General features: G+C 45.4%; 1 long non-coding RNA gene across 1 annotated transcript in view; it reads left to right on the forward strand.

Moving 5' to 3' along the window:
- The first annotated feature begins 5,910 nt into the window (after nucleotides 1–5,910).
- LOC134293958 (uncharacterized) overlaps nucleotides 5,911–6,709 on the forward strand; it is a 10,470-nt gene continuing 9,671 nt past the window's right edge. The window contains exon 1 of the long non-coding RNA XR_010000922.1: nucleotides 5,911–6,292. This is a non-coding gene — a long non-coding RNA (uncharacterized LOC134293958). The remainder of the gene's footprint in view (nucleotides 6,293–6,709) is intronic.

The following is a 6,709-nucleotide window of genomic DNA, read 5'->3' on the forward strand; positions in this document are numbered from 1 at the left end:
AGTATATATATGCCACCGATCTAAAAGAAAATTACTTGAAAATGATGCATCGCTGGTACATGACTCCAGCAAAACTTGGAAGAATGTACAAGAACATGGACAACAAATGTTGGAAGTGTAAGGTAAATGAACGTACATTCTTCCATCTATGGTGGACATGTAAAGAATCGTCAAATTATTGGAAAACCATTCATGCCGAATGCCAAAAAATCCTCAAAAAAAACCTTTCCAATGAAACCTGAATATTATCTTCTCGGTATGTTCGACTCCGAGTTATTTCTTGGATTATTCTTTAAAGCCTTGTTTTGCAACAATCTTTTGGAACTTTACTTTTGCTTTTTAAAGAACTATTTATTTCCTATTTCTCAATAAACTACAAAAGACTTCAACCTGTGTGCAGCCTGGTGTATTTAGCAAGGTGAAGCTAACCTGAGGTGCGACAATAACTCCTTTGGAAAGAGATGGTTGCTCCATTCGTTGGCACGCTTGCCCTCCTTGATCTCAACCCACCCATTTTACCAACAAGGGCCAATCTATTTTGCACTGAATATAATCCACATTTCATATCATTCCTTCAAGTGTGGAGCTTGGAGGGGAGGGAGATTGCTTTGCCTTGCCTCGCATCTCCCAAATTGGGCGAGTTGGGTCGAGTTTGTCTTCCCGATCCCTCATCGCTGCTCAGAAGTAAGCGACAGCTGCACCCAGTTCCCCGAAGCCATGCGCTATCCGTCAGAGCCTTCGCTCACTCAAATCTAGCCTGGCAGGTGCCAGCCGGGGAAAGAAGAGAGAAGGCATATTACTTTATTTGCTGTCAGCGCATCAAATGAGCGAAAGAACAGATGGACAACCTGCCAATTCATTATGCGCCACGGAGATGGAGCAAGGATAAGGAGGCGGGGTATCTCTGAGACACCATCTTCAATAAGCTTGACTCGTCGACGCCTTCAAGGACTCACTCGGCGTGACAAAGACCTTTCCCTTAACTAGAGCTTGAGGGCCTTCTCATCATCAAATGCCACCCGGGGTCCCATTATCTTACTGAGCGTGGGATGGAGTAGCAGAGACTTCGTAGAGATGAAATGAGAAGGAAGTTTCGTGACATGAGCTCAGGATCAGACATGACATCTACAGGAGGAGCAAATAAAGGAACAGGATCTTCATAGGAAGTGAGGAACATCTTTACGGAGCCTGGGGCAAGTATTTCCTCTTCATCCTCCTCAGTACAAGTCCAGTTCTAACCATGCAGATAGTCCTATGTAAGGTCTACCTAAGTTGGACTACAACTTCTTGAACTCCAGGATGTTCCATGTTTGGTCTTTCTCAGTGATCTTCAAGTCTATCTGGTTGAAATATTTCTCCTGTTTCAACTCACCTTCTTGATTCAACATTTCCATTTACTTTGAGTCCCCTTCGGGAGAGATAAAGCAGGGTATTATTATTATTATTATTATTATTATTATTATTATTATTATTGACACAACGACATTGTATGACACAGCAAACAAGACATATATGCTGGATTTCATATCACAAAATCACAAGTCGAACACTTCCCAAGTGTCTAGGACTGTGTGATGTATTTTCCGATAATGCGCGCAGATCCCAGCAGGGTGGCCTTTTGCAGTTGGCAGATCGTAACTTTGTCAAAGTCTATTGTTTCCAAATGCTGGCTGAGATCTTTTGGCACGGCATCCAGTGTTCCCATCACCACTGGGACCACCTGTACTGGTTTCTGCCAGAGTCTTTGAAGTTCAATCTTGAGGTCCTGAGAGCGGCTGAGTTTTTCCTGTTGTTTTTCATCAATGCGACTGTCACCTGGGATAGCAACATCAATGATCCAAACCTTTTTCTTTTCCACAACTGTGATGTCTGGTGTGTTGTGTTCCAGAACTTTGTCAGTCTGGATTCGGAAGTCCCACAGTATCTTTGCGTGCTCATTTTCCAATACTTTTGCAGGTTTGTGATCCCACCAGTTCTTTACTGCTGGGAGGTGGTATTTGAGGCATAAGTTCCAATGAATCCTTTGGGCCACAGAGTTGTGCCTCTGTTTGTAGTCTGTCTGTGCAATTTTCATACTGCAGCTGAGGATATGATCCATGGTTTCGACAGCTTCCTTTCACAGTCTGCATTTTGGGTCATCAGCTGATTTTTTCGATCTTGGCCTGAATTGCCTTTGTCCTGATGTCTTGCTCCTGGGCTGCAAGGATCAGGCCTTCTGTCTCCTTCTTCAGGGTCCCATTCGTGAGCCAGAGCCAGGTCTTCTCCTTATCAGCTTTTCCTTCAATTTTGTCAAGGAACTTTCCATGCAATGTTTTGCTGTGCCAGCTGTCAGCTCTAGTTTGTAGTGCTGTTTTCTTGTACTGGTTGTTGTTGTTGTTGTTGTTGTTGTTGTTATTGTTGTTATTATTATTATTATTATTATTATTATTATTATTATTATTATTATTTTCTATATTTGATAATCAAGGTCTAACCTGAACTTAAAGGAACCTTGGGAGCATCATGAAACTGAGTCAGTGTGGCAAAGTAGTCTTGGTATTGAACTAGAACTCCATGAGACCAGGTCTGGATTCGTACACATCCAAGAAAATTCATGGGATATCCTTGAACAAGTCACACCTTCTCAGCCTCAGAGGAAGACTGTAGCGAACCAACTCTGGAGAAATCTTCCCTGTGATAGGTTTGCCTTACAATTGCCATGAGTCAGAAGTCACTGAAACACATGCTACAAAGCAACAATCATGACGTTGGCCTAGTCTGGGATATTATTTAGCAAAATTAAACCGGCCTAATGAAGGGAAGCAATGCCTTGCAGTGGAGAGGGATGATGGGATATCCCTCACCATTGGAAGTATACATCAAGCAAGCTAAAGCTCAGTCAAAAGCCAGGAGTAGCTTCATCATCCCACCGACATGGGGAACCTTCAACCTTAACTGCAAGGAAATCATTCTTCCCTCCTCCGCCTTTTTTATACATCTTCATGCCTGCAAGAACCCAGTCAATATTTTGCTGAGAAGAGATTCTCCAGCTTGTTATGAAAGCTTTTATGATCATTACAATCCTCCCACTCTAATTTCTCACTTAGGGAAATTAGTATGTGGTAAGCACTGAAGCGTAACACTACAATGCACTTTTTTTTTTTACAAACCTTAAGTGTGTGTTAGAAACTACAAAGCACACACAGCCTAAGGGAAGTCTGCTGACCTTCCAGTCGCCAACAGCCCAGTGCAGAAGGTGACACCTTCCTTGTCTGAAGCCATGGAAACTGGCTGATCTTGCTTAGCTTCCAAGATCAGATATTTAACGTATTATTTAGGCCCTTATTTAATAGTTGTTTCCAAAAAACGGATCACAAGTAACTAGTTATTTTAACTTATGACTTCTAGGGAGTGCATTTGGGGTAAACCTTGACCTATTTTGCGTCCCCGCTGTCAGTGGGGGCCCCGATCCATTTTTGGGAGCCTCCCGAAATTGGTAGGGCAGATATCTGTTTTCGCTCTGATGCTGAAAGATCTGTTTTCTATCAGCCCATTATGGAGGGGGGCTTCACAGGTTCCCCTTCACGCACACTTTAAGGAGTCTTCTTCTTAACTGCTGTTTCTTTCTACTCTAGAGGAGGCACTCGGCTGCAGGCCCTGATAGGCGCATGCGCTTTCTGGACCTGCATGTCACACACACACACTCCTTGGAAAGAGAATGCGCGCATGGCATGCAGGCCCAGAAAGCGCAGGCACCTGCCAGTGCCTGCAGCTGAGCACTCCCTCTAAAGCAAGAATTCTAGAGGAGGCGCTCGGCTGAAGGCCCTGGTAGGTGCATGAGCTTTCTGGACCTGCATGCCACACACACACACACACTCCTTGGAAAGAGAGTGTGTGCATGGCATGCAGGCCCAGAAAGCACGGGCACCTGCCAGTGCCTGCAGCTGAGCACTCCCTCTAAAGCAAGAATTCTAGAGGAGGCACTCGGCTGAAGGCCCTGGTAGGCTCATGCACTTTCTGGACCTGCATGCCACACACACACACTCCTTGGAAAGGGAGTGTGTGCATGGCGTGCAGGCCCAGAAAGCGCTGGCACCTGTCAGTGCCTGCAGCCAAGCGCCTCTACCAGAGTAAGAATTTTAGAGGAGGCGCTCGGCTGCAGGCACTGGCAGGCACCTGCACTTTCTCTCCTAGACTACACCACACCAGCCAGCCACACACTCTTTCCATTACAAGGCATTTTAAGGAATCTTCCCTCTTCCAGGTAAGGAAGAGCAATGACTTCCTGGAAGAGGACAGTAGTTTTCAGGGAATGAGGGTTAACTTTTTGTTTGCTGGGGGATTGATAAAAGAGATTAAACTTTGATGCAGAAAAGCAGGCTTGGAGCCAGGATACGCTTTCGTATCAAGCTGATTTTCGTACCGGGAGGTGGGTTCCCGTTATGTGCTCCTGAAGTACCGAAAGAAACGAAGGAAATCGGAGAAACAGATTCCATGCACAACTCTAATTACTTCCAAGTTCTATCATTGATGGATGTAGATTCCTTTTCGTGGTGGAGGCTCCTTCCTTGGAGGCTTTTAAGCAGAGGCTGGATGGCCATCTGTCGGGGGAGCTTTGAATGCGATTTCCTGCTTCTTAGCAAGGGGTTGGACTAGATGGCCCATGTGGTCTCTTCCAACTCTACTATTCTATGATTCTATGATTCTATGATTTCCTTCATGAACCTACTTAACTTGATTTATGCCATTGGTAGCTTTTGTTTTCTCACCTACGTTGGTCAGGAAAGGAAGAAAACAGGCAAGCAAAGCACCAGGCCTGCCATTTAGCAAAACAGCATACAAATGGACGCATTAAACCAGCAATAAAGTTTACAGCACACAACAAGCAAAGGAAAAACACGCCAAAGCATTGCAGGGCTGGGCTGGCCCATTCCCCATTAAATCAGACGGCGCCCATAAGACCTCATCACATTTGTGTATGCCGGAAATGAAAATGGTCGGTAACATTTCACGCTGCCAATGCAAAGAGAGATGGCAGAGCTGGCCTAGGGGTCACATATCCGTCCCTATCAGGACAAGGTGGCATATTATTTTGAACGCCTTCTTCATGTCAGGCATCTCGTTCTGACAGTCTGCCAAATATCTTTGTTTGTGGTGTTTAGTGAAAGCCAAGTCCTCATTGATCGGGCGTCCCTTCCTGCAGCTGCGCATGTGCATGCTCTCAACTATCCCCAACGCTCGTCCTGGATCGCTCTTCTAAGGTTTTGCAAGAAGCACACCTTTCCTGTCCCAAAAAACAGTCGCCATAACCTTCCTTGCAAGCATTTGCAAAACAGAAGAGCAATCCAGGACAAGCGTGGGGGAAAGTTGAGCGCATGCACATGCGCAGCTGTGAGAAGGGACGCCTGCCTGGTTGAGGATGCAAGCCAAGTGGCAAAGTTTGGTGGGGAAGGACATTCCAAACTCTTTTATCGCTATGAGAAGTGCCTAGATTTGAATGGCAACTATGTTGAGAAGTGGTATTTGGGTGTGGCTTTCAACTGTATATGGTAAGTGTTTTCTCCTATACTTTGTTCATTTTTAATTCCAAAACGTAATCTACTTTCTGGATAGCCCTCGTATTTCAGCATCCATAGATTTCGGTATCCATGGAGGAACCAGGCCTCAGTGGATACTGCGGTCCCATTGCATTTAAACCTGAGCAGGTATATATGGTTCGGAAGCTGCAAATCTAAGCTGAAGATATCTTAACTTTTTCCTATTTTGTTTTCCAATTCATCCTGGTATGCGTTTTGATATAATCGTCTCTCTAGTCTATTGCCATCGCAGCATGACCACAAAGTGTCGTCTTTTAAATAATATCCACACCTCAGGAGATGGCCGGCCAGAATTTGAATACAAAAGAGGTTGAGGAAGAGATGAAATATTCCTTTCTTTCGTTGCCTCCCTCCTTTGCCTTTTAATAATGTTCCATTCGGGGCTTTTCAAAAGACAACGGCGAGGTGGGAAAGGAACGGCACGGCCCCGTGAAAAGGACCAAATTGGGTCCATATGCCGTTCCCGGAGGGGAAGCGGCTGGTGTCACTCTTAGTTACGGCAGGACGAGGGATGGATGCGGAGAGGTTTCCATGGCAACAGGAGGGATGGCGATGCACTCCGACGTAGGGATGGCGGCGAAAGGGAAATCAGGTCAGGAGAGAACTTCGTAGGCGACAGAGCCAGGAGTCGCCTCCAAGGAGGCTGCGAAGGGCAAAACCTTCACCTCTCCGCTGGATCACTATAGTAACCACCTGCATCCCCAGACTGCATTCAGGTGAGTCATGATGCCATTGTATTGCTCAGGCAATTGATGCGGATATATTGGACGTGTCTCTGCAACAGTTATTCTTGCATGCCTTCAAGTCCTATGGTGACCCTAAGGATTATCTTGGCAAGTCTTCTTCAGGAGAGATTTGCCACTGCTTTGAGGCTGAGAGAGTGTGGCTTGCCCACGATCCCTCTGTGAGTTTCATGGCTGAGAAGAGATTCAAACACTGGTCTCCTGAGACATTATCTAATGCTTACACCATTATACTACTCCGCTCAACTCTAAAGAAAACCAAGTTAGAACCAACATGAATCCCATTGGTTTCAACAGATCTGATGTGATAGATTTAGCCCCACAATCTTGAGTTGTCTTCTGGTTGGTTCCAACTACAGTTGACCAAGTCATAGAGAAATGCTATGTGTT

Source organism: Anolis carolinensis, unplaced genomic scaffold (genome assembly GCF_035594765.1).
Source record: "Anolis carolinensis isolate JA03-04 unplaced genomic scaffold, rAnoCar3.1.pri scaffold_11, whole genome shotgun sequence".
Classification (NCBI taxonomy): Eukaryota; Metazoa; Chordata; class Lepidosauria; order Squamata; family Dactyloidae; genus Anolis; species Anolis carolinensis.